At 40.6% G+C, this 21,313-nt stretch overlaps 1 protein-coding gene across 5 annotated transcripts in view; it reads left to right on the top strand.

The window, feature by feature from the left end:
* LOC105829932 (polyhomeotic-proximal chromatin protein) overlaps positions 1–21,313 on the top strand; it is a 260,143-nt gene that overhangs the window by 149,079 nt on the left and 89,751 nt on the right. The gene's annotated exons all lie outside the window — the stretch shown is intronic.

The raw sequence follows: 21,313 nt of genomic DNA, 5'->3' as shown, positions 1-21,313 counted from the left end.
GAGAGCACCGCCCGCGAGAGTAGTGTTACATCGCTCCGGTATCGTTGCACAATTGCGACGGCAACGTACGTAATAATCGTTGCCGCAGCGGCGGTAGCGGCAATGCAATAATAACGACGATAGTGGCCGCGGCGAGTGACAGGGGGTGTACGTTTCCTGTCCGTTTTAATTGGGTTATTAACGGGTGTGCGCGAGTGCTTCCTGCCCCCGCTCTCTCTCTCTTTCTTTTTCTCTCCTAAAAGGTAAACCTGGGGCCCTCTTTCAGGGCAGCTGCCACCGCGTCAGCGTTGTCCGTGCCGCCGGAAACCAATCTGTTCCGTTTGTCTTTCGTACGGCCGGCGCGCGCGCGCTGGCATAAATATGCATCGCGGCCACTTAAAATTGCGCCACATAGAAAAAAAGGAGGAGAGGAAAAAGTTTCCCCGTCGCGGACGGATCGAAGGCGGAGGGAGAAGAGAGGGAAGGGGGTGATGGGGGGGAAGGGAAAGAGAGAACGCGCGCGTGTCGCGCGCGCCCGGCACGGAGAGCGACGACATGTCGACGGGCGCTCTTGCAAAATTCATTAACCGCCGTTGCATCGGTAATCCATACTTCGTGTAACGGCGCTCATTATTGGGCGAGCGGCGAGCGGTATCGTATTACCGGCATTAATACGCTTAATACGCTGTAGAATGTTAATGGGACGACAGGAAGGGATTAATTCATACTGTTTGCAGATATACGCCGTAGATAATTAATGCATCATAGCGTGTATCTCGACATACATAATTTCAATTAACTTCTACGAAACGTGCCGCTATTAACATATCAATCAATCGTCGTGCGTTACAATGGATTTTGCCCGGAGGCGCGATTTCGAGTTACACACTAACGGCGGAACAAACATCGGCCGGTGACCAGACCGCGCGTCCGATTTTGGCGTTTCGGGGGATCCTCGCGTGGATTTATCTACGGGAATATCACGCGAACGTTCAAATCGGAGCGAGGTTCGCTCTGGCGATAATGAACGAATTAATTTCCGGAGGAGCGTTCGCCCCGGCTGTGGGATTTTTGTTTTTGCCCTTCCGTCGCCATGGCGATAACGGTGTTGGCTGTCATATTTCGTGCAACTGGCTTTCGTTCGGCTGGAAACTCTCTCTCTCTATCTCTCTCTCTCTCTCTCGCTCGCTCGCTCGCTCGCTTGCTCGCCCGCCCGCCCCGGCTTCGCTTAACCGAAGTCTTAAGGGGGCACAACGCGGCGCGCATAGTCGCGTTGCACAGCCCGCGTATGCACCGCCGAGCCTCATGCATATTCACGAAGCGACGTGCATATTTACGAGTGGCTGTTCTGCGGGATTCACGGCACAACTTTACAAGCGCTTTCGGCGCACGGCTATCGCACCCGTGCGAAAAAGGAAGCTGAAGTCACCGCCGCACCTTTCGCGCTCCCTCTCTCTCCCCCCCCCTTCCTTTCCCCTCCCCGATAACGCGGCGATGTAATTGCTACCGGTTCGTGATTGAGACACGAGGCACGTTTGATCACTCTTTCTCGCGATCTTCCCCTCCCTCCTCGCTCGATCGGTCACGCGAAAATTTTCTACAATTTTGTTTCGTAATTGTACGATAGCGTTTTACAACGGGAGATAATCGAGAGCTCGTCGACGCGACGATGTTCGAGGGAGAACTCTTTTCGATTTTCCCAGGTGAAAGTTATATCTCGCTGCAGTTGTTGTTGTTGTTGTTAGTGTTATTCGACTAGAATTGTCGCTACATCTGCTGCTGAGAAATCCTAAGAAATTACGATGTTTGCAATACGAACACGAGAAACTCGATTCACGGTATTCATTCACGAATGGTAGGTCAATTTGACAACAACGACAATAATTAAAATTATTATCGTTGGCTTGGAAAGTCAGCGTCGGAATAACGCGGACAATATGAAAAGCGACGCAGAATTCCGTAATCACATTAATGCAAAAGAGAATCACAGAGCCGCGCTACGCGTTAAAAGTTCGAAAATAAAATTTCTCGTTATCGCACATGTGCAATTAAGCGCGGCGGCATAAAAATCGCCACGATATTCCCGCGGGAGAGGGCCTCTCTCTTTTTCTCTCCCGCTTCCATTTGTTTCGCCGCGCGTTGCCGCGCGAGTCCCGCGAAATTTAGGTCAATTAAAATGCGCTTACCCGCAGATCTGCCGGCGCACGTAACACGTGCGCGCGGAATCATTATGATGCATGGACGTCAAAAAAGCGGCGCAAAAAAAGAGAGAGAGAGGGGGGGGAGGAGGGATGCAGGGCCGGTAGGAGGGAGGGTGGAAAGTACAAACAAGTCGTCCGGTGAAACGATGTTATTAAAAGTGGCTAATTGCCCCGCTTTATTATAGCCGGGTACAGCTGGATGGGCGAGTGAGAGAGACTGTTTTTCATTCGCCGGAGTTAATTAATGATCCGCGCCGGGGGGAAAAAAAAAGAACTTACGAGGCACTCGACGCACTCGTTAAAGCGCTTTATCGCTACGGACGCTTGCGGAGCAAACGTTGTCGAGTGCTAGCTCGCTCGGGGTATTATCCTTGTACGCACGTCAGTGCGCTGCATAACAGGAGAATCTATGGCAACCCGTTAAGCGTTCCTCGCTATATTATTACGTACCGAGCTATTTTGATCCGTCTTTATTTTTAAAACGCGACAGTTCTACTGCTCGCACCTTTAAAAGGGTATTCTAATACGTGCATACAACGCACGTGACAACAATCCTAGTTTATATAATAAACAAATGTGTATTTTGCACAAATGTAAAAGTTGTAGCTTTAATAGTTTTTAGAAAACGCCGGCCGACTTATAAAATATACGCAGTTGAAAAATTTACGTCAAGATTAACACATATCAGATGTTCCAAATGGTCCACGGAAATTTTTCTGTTAATTTAACGTATTAAACGTGTGTGAAATAACATAAGTGTTATGTTATATTTTAATATGAAAATAAATGTAAATTTTATAAGTTGGCATAATCTTTATTTAATAATTTAATGAGAAAACGATGTCAAAATAACAGGTAATGTGCTACTTTAACACTTATAAATATTATATAAATGCAACATTTATCACGAGATTACATCGAGAAATAATAGTCCCTCTTATGTTATAGAATAAATTTAACATGTATTTTGTTAATTTCAACAAATAAATTCTGTCACTGACACACTGTAAAATTTTTTTGTAAAATTACAACTATAATAGTGGGTGATGTTGGACCAACTATAATAGTTGTGAATTTTCTCGTGTCTATAATTTTGCAGTGTACAAGTAAAAATAATTTAATATGTCATAAATTTGTTTACGATGTATACACAAGTGTAAAAAACAAATTAAGAAATTATTACGAAATTTATATACAAAATTACATACACATAAAAATTTACAACTATTATAATTGGTCTCAAAATCACCCACTATTATAATTGTAATTTTACAAAAAATTTTTACAGTGTAATAAGAAATATATTTATTCTATAAAATCAAAAATACGTGTACATTGTGTTACTTTTTTTTCAATTGTTCTAATAATTTAATTGAATTAACACAACGGCAATGTGTAACAAGCAAATGAGTTAAATTTTAACATAAAAGTTTTAACAAGGACCGATTTTAACATAAATGCAAAAAGTTTTTTTACTGTGCATTTATTTTTAAATCCACTTGACATGAAAACTAATAAACGTATAGTCATGCAAAAATTTTGTAGATGTTTCTGTGAAAACGGAAAAATATACGTAGTATATATAGTTTTCTTTTCCAAAATAGGCAAACCTTTTCCACTGTAGACACTAGAATACCTCTTTAAACTCCGCGATTCCTCGTCAGTCTCGTATTTATTAATCTACCGCGGATTTGTTTACGCCGCATTGAAACATTCGCGGTAATGCATTTGAACTCGCGGCCACAGGTCATTCTAAGCGAGCAGATAATATCGCGCTTGTTAAACAAAATATTCCCCCCCCCCTCCATTCGGGGGCGCGATTACCTTCAAGATTGCCCCGTCGTGCCTCGTGAAGACTTGAAAAAGCAATCTCTCTCACGCATAATAGTTCGCACATGCGAGCCCTCTCGAAATTTGCAAACACGATTTGCAGAAGCGGCTCTCGGCGCTTGCATGCAAGCGCCCTGTTACGTGCACGGCCCGCTCGATAAGGGAGCACGACCCGTTATCATCGATCATCGTTAACTCGCTAACAATTAGCCCCCCCCCCCCCCTCTCCTCGCCTGACGCGATCGTAAAGTCCCTGCCGTGATATCCCCGTCGTAATTTCCCGATGATTACCTTTAAATACTTAATTTCAATATTCTTACGCAATCACCGATTTAGCTACGCGTCGTCCTCCGCCGCACGGAGAAACAAAAAGCGATTACAGCTTGCCACATTATTCCTCCACCTCTCCCGGTCGTATCTTTCCGTTACGTAATACGCCGAGCCGAGCAATCGCTCACGAGTTGTCCGAGGTCCGTATCTTCGGCGCTCGTAGAAATATCGAGAATTGCCGCTCTTCTTACGATCCCTCCCGTGGGTTTCAATTTAACCCGAAATTACAATTCGTACGCTTACAATCCGTAATACGAAGGAAACTTCGTATTTTACGCGTTACGCAATTGCGTTATTGCGTCGCGCGAAAAGTGCGCGATTTATGCGGGCGGTAAAGGATGACGTAATAAAGAAACGTCCCGTCGATACCGCGGCACGGGGTTAAATTTCGACGATTCGTCGATTATGCAAATTTGCTCGCATACTTTTTCATTACGCGGACGGGTTCGCTCGTACGCGTCGTGCAGGCGTATCGGATCGATGCCTGTAATCCGGGAGCGCATAAATCTACAATGGCAGTCTCTCGTGTGCAAACGTGCTAACACATGCAGCGTGATGTCATGCATCGTCTCCGCTTATTTGCGGAGTAGACACGTAATTGTCGGGCATTCAAGGCCGGCCCCGGCCGGTGCCTGCCACTTTGAGCGATTTTTAGGAGAATCACGCTCGACAAATTGTCATTATGCCGTCGCTCGTGCTGGCTCGTCATTTTTCCTCGTCGTGTATTTATTTTGGAGGAAAATTGCGCCGGTGTGACGCGCGCGACGCGTTTCTTATTACCTCCCACGGTACGGAACGGAATTGAAGCGATATAAACCAGCACTCGGTTGTTTGTCTCGGAAATTAATAAATTCCCGAGGAAAAGCTGGAGAAAAGAACTTTGCGTCGCGGTGTATTGTTCCGCATCCGCGAGTCGTAAAACGTGAAACCTTTATGCGCTGTATATTTTACAAAAAGCTTGCGAAAATGCGACAAGGTCAAGCGTCGCGTTGACGACATAAATTATGTGTGTGTGTGTGTAACAAAAAGTGACTTTTTCCGAACATTAGAACGAGAACCGGTTATTTGTGTGGTTTTTTTTTTTTAATGCTGATACGCATCTATTTTTCAAATTATTTTATCACGTCACAATTTTGTAATTATAAAATTTGCAATTAAAGTTGCAAGAAGCCTATTTTTACGTACTTTGTCATATATAGTTATGATACACATATTAGTTATATATGACATGGCATTATGTAAGGTATCTGTACCCAATTTGGCTCATCCCCCATTTTCAAATAGTTACACAATGAATTTCACAGATAACGCTAACGTATCGCTCGTGAAGTCGATATGATGTACTTATGCTGGTTAACTGGTCAATATCACCTTTCTACGGCTTGTAATCACACCTTATTCAAATTGTGTTCTTCTGATTCTCAAATTTCAGAGGTAAGTTTTTACTTTGTGTAACTATCATGTAACAATTAAAAATCTCCACATATTCATATTATTGTGAGTTCTTTCATTATGCTTTTCAACACTGTACTTACTTCAGGTTTTTATTAAAAACGTCTTGTTTATAATTAAGGAAAGAAAACTCTTTGCATTGTGAAATCATTATGGCCAGGGACACTACTAAAAACACAATATCTTATTAATATACAAGAAAGTTAAGATTCTGTTTCTTTTTTTAATGTTTCTTTATTTAATGTTTAATTTTTGATTAATATTTCTTATCTTTTTCTAGTTAATTGGATCTTTTTGACAGATAAAAATGAAGATAACGCCTCTTGAAGTAAATAAATACAGTTTCATTGTTTAACGAATAGCGCTGTATGTAATTTTTTCTACAAGTATGTTAATAAATGCTTAGTTAAACATGATTTTTTATTTCGCATTTTTTCAAAAATATTTACGAAAAAGAGGAAAATACATAGGTGGGCCACATTAGGTATATATGTAATCGACATGGTTATCTTTTTTAAAAGATAAGTGCTATCTTTTTTAAAAAATCTTTACATATATAAATAATTGAATATAATATTTTTTTTTAGTTTTAGAAATGTTTTCTATTTTAAATTTGACCCTTATTTTTCAAATTCGTATTCATCAAAAAGTTACAAAAATCTCCAAAGATTAAGGGGGGGGGGGCATTTGGATACAGGTACCTTATGAGCAATTTAGAAACCGTATTTAATGTCCAAAGAAAATGACCAGTCCCGTTTTACTGTTTTTTTATTTGAACTATGCAAATGATCTCGTGGAATGTAAGGCCGAGGTGTAATACGGGCGTAGAGCTATATAATCGCGAGAACGGGCTAGTAATACGCTCGCTAAAATATGCAAAACGCGCATGAATCGCTTTATGCCGTCGGCGCAAGCGGAGTATAACAGACAGTCGGTGCATCGTATTCGAGAGATGTTGCGTCTGCTAATCGCGCGCACGTGAATTAATTAGAGTGGTACGGTATGGAAGATATATCGACGGCAGCTACCGTGCAATTTATCGCTTTCTTACTTATCATCTCGGCTATACATTTGCGTCTCGCTGACGATTCATGAAATTAGTCTCACAATCTTTGTCAGATATGGATCATATAGTTTGAGTGTATAGTTATCTCGTGTAGTGGGTATTTTAAAAAATTTCACGAATTTTGTTTGGGAATATGATAGAGCATGGTTTGAAAAAGTGTACGTGACTTTACGCTACTTGGAAAGGTTAAAGGGAATTTTTCGAAAAATTGATTATTATTTTTTGTGCAGTCTGAACTTTTGAGAGAAAAAGTAAATTACTAAAAGTAAGAGCAAAAGTTTTCATTAACGTAAACCATTTACAAAATTTTTTACGCGGTTTTTTGAAATATTTTTTAAAATTGTTGCCGTGATAACTTATTTGTATGTTTTAATTTAATTGACTCAAATTTCCACATTTTTCTTTTTTATCTAATTTATAATTAAAGTAAAAAATTCAACTCTTTTCGATTTTTTCGGTAAGAAAATCTTGGAGAAAAAGCGAAAAATTGAATTTTTTAAAACTCTACACACAATTGATATTAAAAAATTGATTCTTATACACGGGAATCAATTTTTTTAAATTTTTTTTTTCAAAGAAAAACTACATTTACATAGCTTAAGAATTTTTTTTAATTCAATTTTTGTATTATGTTAAATCACGGCAACATTAAACCGTTTTTTTACAAGCTTATAGGCTACACAAATAAGTGCCGAAAACATCTTTTAATGTTTAAGAAAATTTGTAACACATAATTTGCGATTTGTGACACGTAAAACCAAAATTGTTTACGTAGTTTAAATTCCGTATACACGCGAATACGTAATTCTTAATATTTTACGTATAAATGCCATGTTTAAATATTTATTTCTTTTCGGAAGCGATATTTCGTGAATTTATGCGTATAGGGCCTGATATATTTCGTTTAAGAAATTCGGTCCTGGATATCATCTGAAGTTTGTTATACGCGCATCAAGCCGACCGCGTGACGCACGTACCTCGTGAATTACTGTCGGCGTTTAATGGAAAATTCATTTTATGTTACACCGGTGCTAGTTATGATACGACCGATTCCGATAAGCGGCTCACTCCGGAACGGGTTTTCATTTGATGTTTGCGTGCGTGCGCGATTGCGCGTATCCGTACGAATCGCGCGTATGTGCACGGACCGCGAATGTACGTATTTACGGTACATTCGTGCCGCGTGTATGTATGCGTAAAGGCGCTACTGGTTTATCACGGCGTTTAATTTATCGGCGAGCGCGTTTATCGGGCACAACCGCGCGAGCAACAATTTGCCGGTACCGGTCGTTTTGCTGTTAATCGAAATGTAGTCGTAGACAATGACAATGAAAGAGAGAGAGAGAGAGAGAGAGAGAGAGAGAGAGAGAGAGAGATGCGTGGCTTCGCGCGCGCGAGAAATAGACGGTATCGCCCGGTGCTGAAATTACCGGAACGTTTCATTAACGTAACTCGCCCACGTGGTAATTAGAATTATTTTTACACGCGCGCGTGTCGCACGTGGTGTTCGCGTAGGATCGCGATGCACGCGTTGAAATGCATGCTCGGCGAGATTTTCGAGCTCGCACTGAAACGGATATATGACGCGCGAGTAATTACAGCAGCTGCAATAACATCCTGTTACTGTTCCGTTGCTAAAAAGCTGAATGATTATCATGATTAATACTATTCATGGCTTTATCGCGTGTGCGCGCATTGAAAGGATCGAATTCACAATGGTGAATGCTGGTTTTACGCAACGGTTTTTACGCTGTACTTTTGCAAAATGGAATCGCGCGTACATTAATACGCTTGAAGATGAAACGAATTGATCACACTGTTTGCAATCTGTGAAGACCGGAATATCGGAAATTGTTAATCTTCTTTTTTATATTTTGCGTGGGTCCACCGATTCCTGCACGGGAGGAACAGTTTTGCTCGAGTGTCTGAAAATTTAGTTGGATACAGATCTGAAAGTAATTTTTGTTAGACCATCGAAATAATTATGTAGAACACTCAGTTTACAGTATGCTTTTCATTACACGGAGAGAATTTTTTCTCTTAAAATTTGCCCTCAAAGTCTGGTAATTGTGGGATAATGTGTAAATTTCACTAAAGATTATAGTAAAATTCCTCGAGGTCACATTCTCTCCCTGTATGCTCGCGCTTTGTTATAATTATTTTTATAGTCCATATTAAAATGAAAAACCTGTGTCCAGCTAAATTTGTAGATGTTGAATCCGACATGAATCCGATATTCTTTTCCCATAATAGCTAGATATCCACCCACGTGTTTCGCGACGTTCCAATCACGAGATTTTTATAGGCGCCGAGCGTCGCAGTCAGATCGTTCTCAATCGGGGACAATCAGGAGGCAAGGTCCGAGGAAAGTGGGACGACGATAAAAAGTCCGGAGGGTCTTCATCTCCCTTCCTTCGTATTGCCTCATTACGGCGCCATAACGCCAGAAACCATAATGCACCGTCGGCAAATGAGCGGTTAACCCCGATTTAGCGGGCGCTTGCGCGGCTGCCTAGCGCTAAATAATAAATCAATAATGTAAGCTAATAATACGCGGAGTCATGGGATTTGCCGGGACATACAGATGGTGATCCTCCGCCTCGGGGCGGGGGCGGTGAGGGAAATTGGAGGAGGCCGTACGTCGACTCCTCGCATTCGCCATATGCTGCTGTTGCTGCTGCTGTTGCTGCTGCTGCTGCTGCTGCTACCTGCCTTCGATAATAATTATACCCATGCTACTCGTAACCCCCTGTAAGCTGCCATCCATCCCTCTCAACTACAGACGTAAATCACGCCGCGCTTGGCGAAGCGGTGGCGGCGCGGCGTCTCGAGAGGGCCAACCGCCTCGCGAGTAGTAAGCCCGCTGATCATTACGCGAAATTAGCAAAGTGCGATTGCGTGCCACTTGAGCTCCGTTGCCAAGTTTGGCAAGTAATTTGCGAGATGATTTCTCGTGCGTCCTTCGCGAGAATGATTTTCATTTATTTGCCGAATGATCACTTTGAGAGGTAGATCACTCAACTTCATCGCGCATCAGCATGGTAAAATTGATCAGCGAAGAGGGAGGATAATTTTTAATTATATTCTCCCGGCTCACTTTTAACTTTATAGCCGTTTTTAACGCTAAATTTCATTACCACGCGTGCTCTCATTATCAAGAATTTATACGGGAGTAAAGTTTTCCCCAGGTAAGCCGTCAGTTTGTTTTTGATCTAAACGCGCATATATTTTCTCTAATAAAAAAAAAAAAAAAATGATTTGACGCACGGAATTATTTTTACACGCATGATTACGAAGCGAGGAGAACGCACTTCTTTATCTCGCTTGTAATTATATTCGCTCATTCGCGTTCGTCAGCACGCTCATTTTCTCACGTGTTTAATGATGCTGCACCGCTAAAGCATCCCCGGAGAGCGGCGTTTTACAGACAAAAGCTCGTCGGTCGTTACGTGAAATTAGTGAAGTGTGATGCCTCGCGATTATCTACTTTGCTCTCGTTGCTCCGTTCAGGTTCGTTGACGATTGATGTGTCGATTATCGTAGATGCACGATCAAATGTATTTACAATTGCAACGTAACGGTGCTTCTCTCCTCATAGAAATTAATATATTCGCATAACCGAAGGTTATTTTGCCTGTACCAGTTAAAAATTCTCGAAATTTAAAAACTGCAGATTTTTTTGGTTTATTCTTTTTTTAAACGACACAAAAATTGGTTCGTGAATATTCGAATTTGTCGGTTCTGAAAACTGGAAAAAAAAACGAAACGATAATTCGGCTTACAATAGATTACGTAGCACAAATAATACTGTGCTGTAGTTTTAGGTAAACAAACTTTTTTAACGAATAAATCTAAATAAATTTTTGCACGAATTTTTATTGGATTTTTACTAGTAAAAAAAAATTTAATTCGCGATCCTACTTTCTCATCAGATTTACAAGTAAGAGCTGCAAAGCACGATTTTTTATATAAAAATTAAAGGCAAAAGGTTAAATAACTTTTAAATCAATAAAAGATTTATATTGAAATTTTATTCGGGTATTTGCGAGCAAAATTTTTAATTGGCATTTTTATATAGCCAAAGGATTCCACTCAAACGAAATAATAGAACAATTTGTAAAATTTTTATATTTTTAACAGCCCTTGGAAATATGACACACTTATAGCCTTAATGTATTCCGGGATCGATTTTACGTGATATCGCAGCTACACATTTTTACATGTCGTGAGAGAGAGATATTTCGCAATTAAATTTAATTACGGAATATGCTGCTGTCGTTATGGCTTCCCTGACGTTCCTCGCGGTTCAACAGCCAAAAATAATTAGATATTTCTTTGCGTCTCTTCACAATCCCTTTACACGCACGTTTTAATTGCAGATCCTTATCCGTCATGTAACGTACACGTGAAGGGCCTAATTTGCACACTTTCGAGAAATCAACGGTCGCCGGTTAATTAACCGGCGTAACACCACGTTCGAGTGCTTCTTTTTTCCCTCCTTGCAATTATTCTTTCTCTCTTTGTGCCTTCCGTCTTTCGGCATGAGAACGATCGACAGACTCCACAGAGTAGAGAGCCGGCGAAGCGCGTATACGTGAAGGAGCTTAACAGCGACGACAAATTGTTCCGGGAACACGATTTATCTCAGAAACAAATAATATTTCAAAGGCAATCCGTGTGTATCTTAGCGGGAGAATAGCGGGTTATTTGCGTACAACGGGCAAAGAGAGAGCGGCGTGTGCCAAATTACGCTCGCGCAATACAACAGCGGCGTATTTGGATGCGCCCCGTATTTAGCCGCGCGCGCGCGCGCGGGGCGCACTCTGATGCATGTGAGCATATTTTGACGCGTTGCGGCGTACGTTCAGCGTGTACAACGAGTCGATTTGTCAACAGTTAATTTGCGCTTGTATACATAAAGGCGGGGAGCACGAATAACGAGACGCGGCGGTGGTGATATAATTTCGCCGTAGCTCCCGGAGCGGCGGCGTGGTATATAATTTCGCGAACGCGATATAGGGTGAACTCGGGTAAGATGGCCATAGTTTTTTCAAAATGCAAAAAACATACTTTGATTTTTATTATTTTTTTAATAGCGTTTGGTATATTATCTCATTGAGGCTTTAAAACATATAAAACTATCGGCATTAAAGAGAAAGTACTTGAAAATTTTTTGTTATCAAAATATTGAAACATGAACATTGGCCATCTTTCACAACTTTTAGGAGAAAAAAATGGCCATAGTATTATAGAACAGTTGGCTGTACATTTTTTATGTATTTAACATTTATAGAATAATAAAAAAAATTATAATTACATATTTAGATGGTTTTATTGCCACATATTATCACATATTTAATTTTATTTTTTAACATTTTTTATATTAAACGTTTACACAAGTTTAGGATCAATTTAACTCATTGTTACTACTAAAAAAAAAAACATATGATATGTCAAATTAAAATATTAGGTGCACAACTTAATTCTTCTTTTTCTTAATAAAATATATACATAAACACTTACCCCGAAATATCATGGGCTATCTTGCCCAAACGGTGAGAGAAAAATTATCGTAGTATTTATTTAAAAAATAGAAAAGGAAATAAAAAATATAATTACACATTACAATTTACATACCTTTGTTACGTGGGTAACGTTCATTGCGACAGCATAACTGTAATTTATTCAACATTGTGGCAATTTCTAATGAACATTTTGCAGGAAGTCAAAGGTAAAAACGTGACATCCACAATATTGTTATTTCGAATAGTATACGTATGTAAACTACAGTAAATATTGATTATCATTGAAAATAATTACGAGAACATTATTTAGCAATTATTGAAGAAATTATAACCATTGGTCATCATATCTTAACTTACCCTACACCACAAGGTTCGAACAAAAACCCAAACGAGTTCTCTTTTTTTTTTTAAATCTGGGCTTTAGCGCCAAATTATTTCTTACTAGTGTCTGTGAACATTTTGTTTCGACAAAAGAAAAAACAGGAAATATAAATAAATAATAAATATAAAATTTCCGCAAAATTAGAGCTAGATGTTTTTCAATTTTTAAAAAATATGATTTCTTAAATTATTAATAAAGCATAAAATTTTGTTTTATGTATCGTACAAAAAGAAATAGAGAGAGATGTTTTTTATTAAAAGCAACTTGTGTAAAATGAAAATTGAAAAATTATAGAGAAAAATTACCATATTTATGATCGGTTTGAGGATGAAACGTTTTTTGTTTTCTAAAAAAAAAAATATATTAAATTAATGAATTATTAAATTAAAAGTAAACTTTTCAAAACGCGCGTGGTTTATCGTTGAAAAGTCTTCATACATATTCGCGTCTCCTCCACGCGCCAGTTAGCGATTCCGCGTAGTTAGTTTGCGCGGTCGTTTGTCGGCGAGAGCACGACGGTGGTTTGCGTCTCGGGCGATTGATAAGCTCCTTTGGAAACAACGGAGGAGAGAGCTCCACGGATCCGGGAGAGACCGGTCCGCCGCCGTGAGGGCGACCACCTGGGACCCGCGCTCGTAAAGTTGGCGGTAAGCCTTGTTTATTGGCCGCGGGCGCGGGCGGAGAGATCTCTTTTATTTGAGGAATGAGCTTTGAGGAAGTAGGGAAATTCCATTTAGTCGTGAATAAATAACGGGAGGCGCGCGCGCGCGCTCGTGCAGCGACGCGAATCCCTATCGGCCGCCTTTGCACGGTCGTTCTTAAATAACTTCCACGAGGACAAAACGCGACGCCTCTCCGCCGCTGCGCGATAATAAATAAGATTTCGCCGCAACGAGAGGACAATTTTACGGCGCGCGCCCAACCTCCGCCGCGATAACTTTGCCCGCGCGCGTCTGCGAAACGAAGGATCAGGACGGAAATCGGACGACCGCGCGCGTGGTGGAAGGGGGACCGTGTGGCTACAGTTTAAAAAACCGTTTCATCGTGGTGGACGGTGAAATTACCGGTCGCGCATAACTTTTCCAACTTGTTGAAATGGCCAGGCGGCGTTGTGACACATACGCGAGCGTTATGGAGAGAGAGAGACAAACACAAAGTTGGCGAATCTATAAACTGTCGCGAGAACCATCGCACGGAGTTGCGAGCCGGAGTTGCAATCCCCCGGCGAGGGGGATCGCAATTTGCGGATATACTCGATTGGGTTGCACAATCGATCGATCGTCCGTACATCGTAACGTCCTCGTTCGCGCTCCAGCGGCGGCGGCGGCGGCGGCGGTGCCGCGTCGTTGACCACTTATAAAATTACATTTTCGATGCGCGATCGAACGCGCTTCCCGGTTAATTGAATGGATTTATTTGAGGAGCGACGAACGCGGAATAAGCTTTAAATATTTATTCGGAGTTACCTCATCAATGAACGTATTTTATTTGCAAAATAACATGGGATGCGATGAATCGGGCAAGTAAAGGGAGAAAGGCACTTTCGGAATTTTATTACTTAAAGTCTCTAATTAGTCTATGATCTGTTATTAACTAAAAAAAAAAAGCGATTCGTTTTCTTATATTTTCTGTCTCTTTGTTTACTTAACGTATATGAGGATTTCTGGAAACCTTTTATTTCGATGTGAAACGGTTTTTGTCGATTTATAAAAATATCTTGTGTTGTTCTGCAAAAAAAAACGCAACGTGTAGATAATATTTCAAGTTTAAATGAAATAACCAACTTACTCTTAATACTGTGTCTTTTATTTTATCTTATGGTTTTCATTATCGATAGGTGTATCAGTTTACGCTGCACCTTGATTTTCAAATTTAGAGAAGAATGTAAAATTTTATATATTATTAATATTAATAATATATTATTAATATTATATATTGATTAATATTTAAACTATTTAATTTACAAACGGACACCACGTAAATTTTATTCTTGCTCCTTTGAAACATTTGCTCTTGGCAGTTTTTATTACAGAAGAAAGCCAAACGTATGGAAGTATCAATTTCTACTTCTTTAATTATCTAAAGCAGATTGTGTGTTTATTAATAAAACATAATGTGTAAGTTCCGAGAAATAAGGAGGTGCTGTTTTAGAAGATTTATGCCGGTATTGGCGACTGTTCTCTAGCGTAATAAAAAAAAATTGCTGTAACTCGCCGTAAGTTCAGCGGCTGTACAAACGCGTATGACTGTGCGAATTTATTTAGCGTGCAGCATGTCCACGATAATGGCCGTAAAAGTCGCTTTGTCGTCGAAATTTGCCGCGTTGTCGCGATAACCTTATCTGCTGGTGTGTACGTTACCATGTGCTTAGCTATTACCACGTACACACTGACGAAACTTGCTCTACAAATGGCATTGTAGAGTCGCACCGCGCCGCGCGGCACTATCGAGACAACCGTACAAGTTTTTTTTTCTTCCTTCCCCCCCTTCCTCTTCCCCTTTCGGTCGTTACACGCAACCGATATCTCGGCACGTACGATTTCTGCACAATAACGTCCGCACGGACGTCATTACCGAGTGGAGAGAGAATAAAGTAGACACAGCTGTACGTACTTCTTCCAACTTCTCGACCGTCGTCGAATATCGACTATTATGTTTGCCCGGTAAAAAAAAAAAGTTCGCCCTTATCGATGATATAATATCCCTTCGCGAACGGCGGCCAAGTGCCGCGGGCGATCGACTCTCGCGCGTGTCCGCCGTTTAAATAAAATATTAGAAGTTGGTAGAGCGTACACAAGGAAGATAGACTCGTTAAATCCCGAGAGGGGGGGGGGGGGAGGGCGATGGCCATTCGTTGGAATAAGCGGCGGCGGTTTCGGACAATCATCTCGCATCGAAACGCAACGTTGGAATAGAGTTACACGCGCTCTCTTCTCCCCCACCCCCCTTCCCCTTCCCGTATAGCGGAAGGTGCTCGTTCGTGTGTTACAACTCGGTGAAAGCAATAATTCGCGCCGCTCGAAGGGGCGGCTCGCTCCGGAACCACGGAATTTCGGCCGATCCGCGGCGATTCCGACGCTTTCTTCGTTTCTGCGCGCGCGGGGCGATTATCCGGTCGTGTAATTTACGTCGGCAAATGACTGCAATCTGGCCGCTCGATCCGACTCGTGAAACACTTCTCTCCGTCTCTCCTCTTCGACCTCGACTTTCGACTTCCTCCCCTCTCTGCCCGCCGTTTCTCCGGGCCTCCTCGTCCGGTTCACTCGCATGCAGAAAAGTGCAAAACACCCGGAGGAAACGAGCGATTCGTGATCGGACGCCGTTAACGTTTCACTTTTCGTGGTCGAAAATTATTCGCTCTCCCTCCAGTTATGTACCGAAGGCCCGCGTATATAACGTTCCTCTCGATAATATCGCATCGCCGCCGCCTCGCCCGCGGATAGAGATCGTTTTCCGAGGCGTAAGGTACACCGTCGCAAATAGATCGCCGATAAACAATTCGAGGATGCGATGTAACAGCCATAACATTGATAACTAATCAAATGACGCGACCAGACTTATATTGCATGTAATGCAATCTTGATGAGCCCTGATGCTAATTCTTGAGAAAGTGTTATCTGTTCAAATACCCCGAACCGTCTTCTTTCTCTTTATTCTTTACAGAAAAATTGGAAAATTTGTGTTATTTAACATACACCGCATGTCTCGGGCGGATCAATCTAATTGCTGTGTTAATTTGACAATATGAACAAGATTTAACGTTTACAAGATGAATATGTTAGAAAGTGATATAAATATTATGTAAAAAATTAGCAAAAAGTTTTTGACAATGCGGAAACAGTAGTGTACAACATATTTCTTCAGTAACATTAACATTTATAATACGTGACTTGCAGATTATGTATATATTTTTACGAATCTCACAATTTATATTTTAAAACTATATTTTTTTGTTATTTACTTATTTATGTGTAAATTATTTCAATACGAGAAAATATTGAATATTAATTTAGCATAAAATATTTAAATAATCACATTAAACATGTAAAATTAACATTTGAACATATTAAAATTCAACACAAAATTTTACAATGACTGGTTTTAACATAAATTTAAAATGTGTTTTACTGTATTTATTTTTTAAATAATAGATAATAAAAGTTTTCAACTTTTGTATATTTTTTTGGAAACCGGAAAGGAATTTATATCAAATTAATCATTATCTTATGTAAGCAAGAATACAAAGTAATTTGCAAAGAGTTTGATAATCTTAAATTTTAACAAAATATTATATTTTTATGTCAATATTATAATTATTTGAATGTTGAACACATGATTGTTTTGATGATAATAATAATGTTAAAAAACTAATAGTATTATATAAATAAAAGTAAAATTGTTTCAAATATGTTATTTTGTATTTATTTTTTTAAACTCCTAAAAATTGAATAGAAATGAATAAAAAAATACATTTTTCTTGATGAAACAATTAACACAAAACTTCTTCATGTAAACTAGTTATGTCTGTTTAAGATTATCAAATTCTTTAAAGAAGATTTTATATTCTTACTTTTAATTGAGACAATGATTATTGATTCGGTACTAATTTTTCTGTCTGTGTGTAACTTTATCGCGCAACACGACGAATCTCGCTTACATGGAAAATAATTTCACGTGGTATATTTTTTGATTCCAAGATTCCAAATGAAAACCGTTGCAAAACTATATTATCGTTCTCGGCGCAATGAACTTTGAAGAACTAAAACGAGATTACTTATATATGTGAATACTTTATCGCGTTACATACGGCACATAAAAATTTCTCTGCCGCGCTTGTGCTGTCCCTAGGAAAGCGGAAAGCGTTCGAATCGACGCCCGGTATTACCTTAATGTCATCGGGGTATGTCGCTTAATATCCTGCAATTATTTAGGCCGTAGTGTGTGCGCCATACGTAGCGTATCGCATTTCGGCGAAATCTAATGAACGTCGCGATCGATCGGGCAGCAGCAACGTTGCGGCGATCTGCATTCGCGATCTCGATGGAGCGTAAAGCGAAGTGCGGGATATACGCGCGGGCGATACGTTGCGAATCGATTATCGATTTACGGGCGATCTTGCGAATTGAATATTGATTTCGCGACAGCGTTTAGCGTAAAACGCCAGCGGGTAGCGCCGGCACGAATCGCGTTACGGACCGGTTATTGATTTTGATAGCGCATATGATTCGGGGCGAGTCGAAAGCGCGGCGGGCACGCCGATTAATTGCCTCACAAAGCCGCCGCATAAAGCGACTCGCAATGCAATTATTCACTTTAACGTGTTGTAAGTGCGGATGATGAAAACCGACGGTCGAATTAATTTAAATGATCTCCTCTTCCCTCCCACGACTTTTCGCGATATTCAATATTAACGCTCGCGCTTTCCACGGCGGCGTTGCGATACGTCGCGCGTACGCGTTCATTATCCGTGCGATAATTCGACACAGTCGCTTCTCCCGCTGCGATTATCGCGAACGAACTCCACTCCGCCGCCGCACTTGGCGTGGAAAAGTTTCTATAGCGCGACGGAGAGTCGTCGCGTATTAAATTCCGTCATTGCGCAACGTAATTCTCAGTATCGCGATCAATGTGACATAAAACATCTAACATATAAAACACGCTTTTGCCGCCGGCAAAATATTTAGATATTCGAGTCAAGTGACGTAATTCCGCCTCTCTCCCCCCTTCCCCCTCCCCCGCGTGCGTTGTTACGTCGTTATCGCGACGAGTCGCGCCGCGCGGAGCTTATCAGGACGGTTTAAATTTTGATTGTATATTCGACGATGCGTGCACGCACGCATGCAAATACGCGCGCGCGGCAAACGGGGGGGGGGGGGGACGAATACCGCGGCGCGCGTGTCCGACGGCGAGAGTTTCATTTTATATTAGTTAATCGCTCTTTATCGAGCCAGTCGGCCGCAGTTTCCGCGTAAATTATTGCTGTCATAAATTTATCCCCAATCGGTAATTATCGGGCCGAGCCATCCGGCGGAAACGGGCGCGAATTACGAGCCAATCCAATTGGCGTTTCAGTCACACACTCTCTCTCTTTCTCTCTCTCTCTCTCTCTCTCTCTCTGTCTCTGTCTCCATCGCGCGGTTATTGTTACCGGGAGGCGACTTGGACGATTTACTGCGGTGACCTTCGTTTAAAGCGCAACGGCGGATTAACAATTTCGGACGCTTCGCGAATTTCCTATTACGGGGCGTCACGCTTATCCGCCGCGCGGACGATACGATGCGCAATTGCGGTAACTGCGAGCTCGCCGATAATAGCTGCACGGCGGATTGAATTGCGCGGAACATAGCTGCATTGTTAACGTGAATTATAATTGCATCGAGTCGCTGCATTTTCAACACGCGCTCTCTCTCTCTCTCTCTCTTTCACTCTTACCGCGCGATGTCCTCTTGCGCGTTTAATGACGCAAACGTGGACCGTGAAGCGCGTTAAAATCTCGATAATAATTAATGTTTGCAATATCGAATGTTTGTACGTGACGCGATTACACGAGATTAACGCGAGACGGTATAGCCGTAAGTTTGTTTTGCAAAATGCTCTCGCAGCATTGTGTATCGGAGCTTTTGAGAGCTTCTATTAGTTTACGCCACAAACTGCGATGACATTTTCATTCATTAATACAGTGCAACTTTTATATGTAGGGGAGAGTTGGTCGAATACGTACTGGCCGCCTAAATACAACATTTTATATTTTAATATAATATTTAGCGTAGCTTTTGATTAAGAAAATGAAATTAAGGAGAAATGAGTACTGTAGATAAACAGTATTTAACAGGTATCTTGCGCGCGGTAATAAACTTTAAAAAATTTGATGTCAATTTTTTTTATTAAGTTGTGTAGCTGATAATAATGTAATCATGTAATTTCGTTTAAATTTTATATTTTTATATTTTTATAAAAGAAAAAGTATTTTTCTCCTACTTTCAAATATTTTCCATTCATTGTACTTATTTGCAATTATTATAAATATTAAATTAATATTTAAAATCTCTTTAAATTTACTTTTTTTAAATTGTCCCCTTTTCTCCTAAATTTTACTATAATAAATGGTACTAACGTATAATTAAAATAATAATAGTAAAACTAATTATTGATATGAATAAAATATTAATTGCAAAAAGTAATTTAAATTTTTTAGTAATTTAATTTTTTATTTTTACTTTTTTATTAATGATTAAATATTTGATGTTTTTAAAATAAATGATTAATAAATAAAAATAATATTAATAAATCTTTACGTTTTTAATTATTTTAATCCATAAATCCACTATTCAAAAGCGATACGCTTTGGGCAACCGGGTGCTTATTGCATCTTTTGCAACAAAAAGATATCTAAAGGTTTAATTAATAATAAATTAATTTGTTTTATCGATGCAAAATTCAACATTGTAATAAGAGGTAAACATAGAGAGGCAATTGTCAATGTTTAATTTGCGCACGAAATGGGAAATGTAATAAAAAATACCGTAGGTGATAGGCACATTTGGCAACGCTCTCCTACCTACCTGCAGAAAATATTTCTGCTTATAAATTGCGCGCTTATATTCTCGAGAGAATCCGATTTGCCGTTTGCAAACGGACAATGCGGAGAGGACAGACGACGAATAAAAGATTACGTTTGCCATTCCCACGATCGACGTCGAAATTAGTACGTGGCCGCGCGTATCCGGCGGGTGGACACAGTCGAGTGTGCGTGCGGGTTACCGTGAGCGATTGTAAAGCTCACGCGAAAGGTAAGCGGGCGATCATAGATCGTAGATAAGTACAGTCCAGACGCCAACATCATTTTCAGCTTGAAGAATCGTAGTCGCGGTGCCGGGGGAATTGTGGGAACCTGACCGTCTCGCAGTTATGTAGTCAATTGCAGAATATAATGCTGTCTCTCAACAAAGTTGCGAGCGAAGGAGAAAGAACATTTTCAACCATTATCCCTAATGTAAAAATTAAGTAACGGCAATTGCTTTTAAGTAGCTGTTAGCGGAGAACCCGGAATTATGTAAAACGAGAGAATAAAGTTATGATCGCCGATTGTAATTTCCTTCTAAACAGATCGATATCCGCATAGACGAAGTTTGCTCATCCGTACGTCATTCCTTTCTCGCGTGACGTAAGAATTTCTCGACTCAATCGAGCCGAATGGAGCTCTCGGTGAAAAATGCCGAGACGTGTTTCTTCCTAATTAAGAAGTTTAATATTTCTTGCTGCGCGCGGCGAAGTCGTCAGTTTTACCCTAAAAATAACAGTCCCGGGGAGAAGCTCTATACCCTCATAATCGCGCATTTGTCTTCGGACGCGGTCTTAGTCCCCGCCGATGATATTTCAGGTATAACGGGGTGCCTATTTAGCCGGTGGCAATTGCCGCGTCCCCGTAAACGAGTCTACTTATCCGAGGGGCTGATTTACCTCCCTCGCAATGTTGCGTCGCCGCAACGCCGCTTCCCGTTGGCAGAATGAGCAATGGTCCGAAACGGACGGGAACAGCTTGTTAATT

The sequence above is a fragment of the Monomorium pharaonis genome, chromosome 8 (genome assembly GCF_013373865.1).
Source record: "Monomorium pharaonis isolate MP-MQ-018 chromosome 8, ASM1337386v2, whole genome shotgun sequence".
In the NCBI taxonomy this organism is placed as follows: Eukaryota; Metazoa; Arthropoda; class Insecta; order Hymenoptera; family Formicidae; genus Monomorium; species Monomorium pharaonis.
This window is presented reverse-complemented; position numbering and strand designations above follow the sequence as displayed.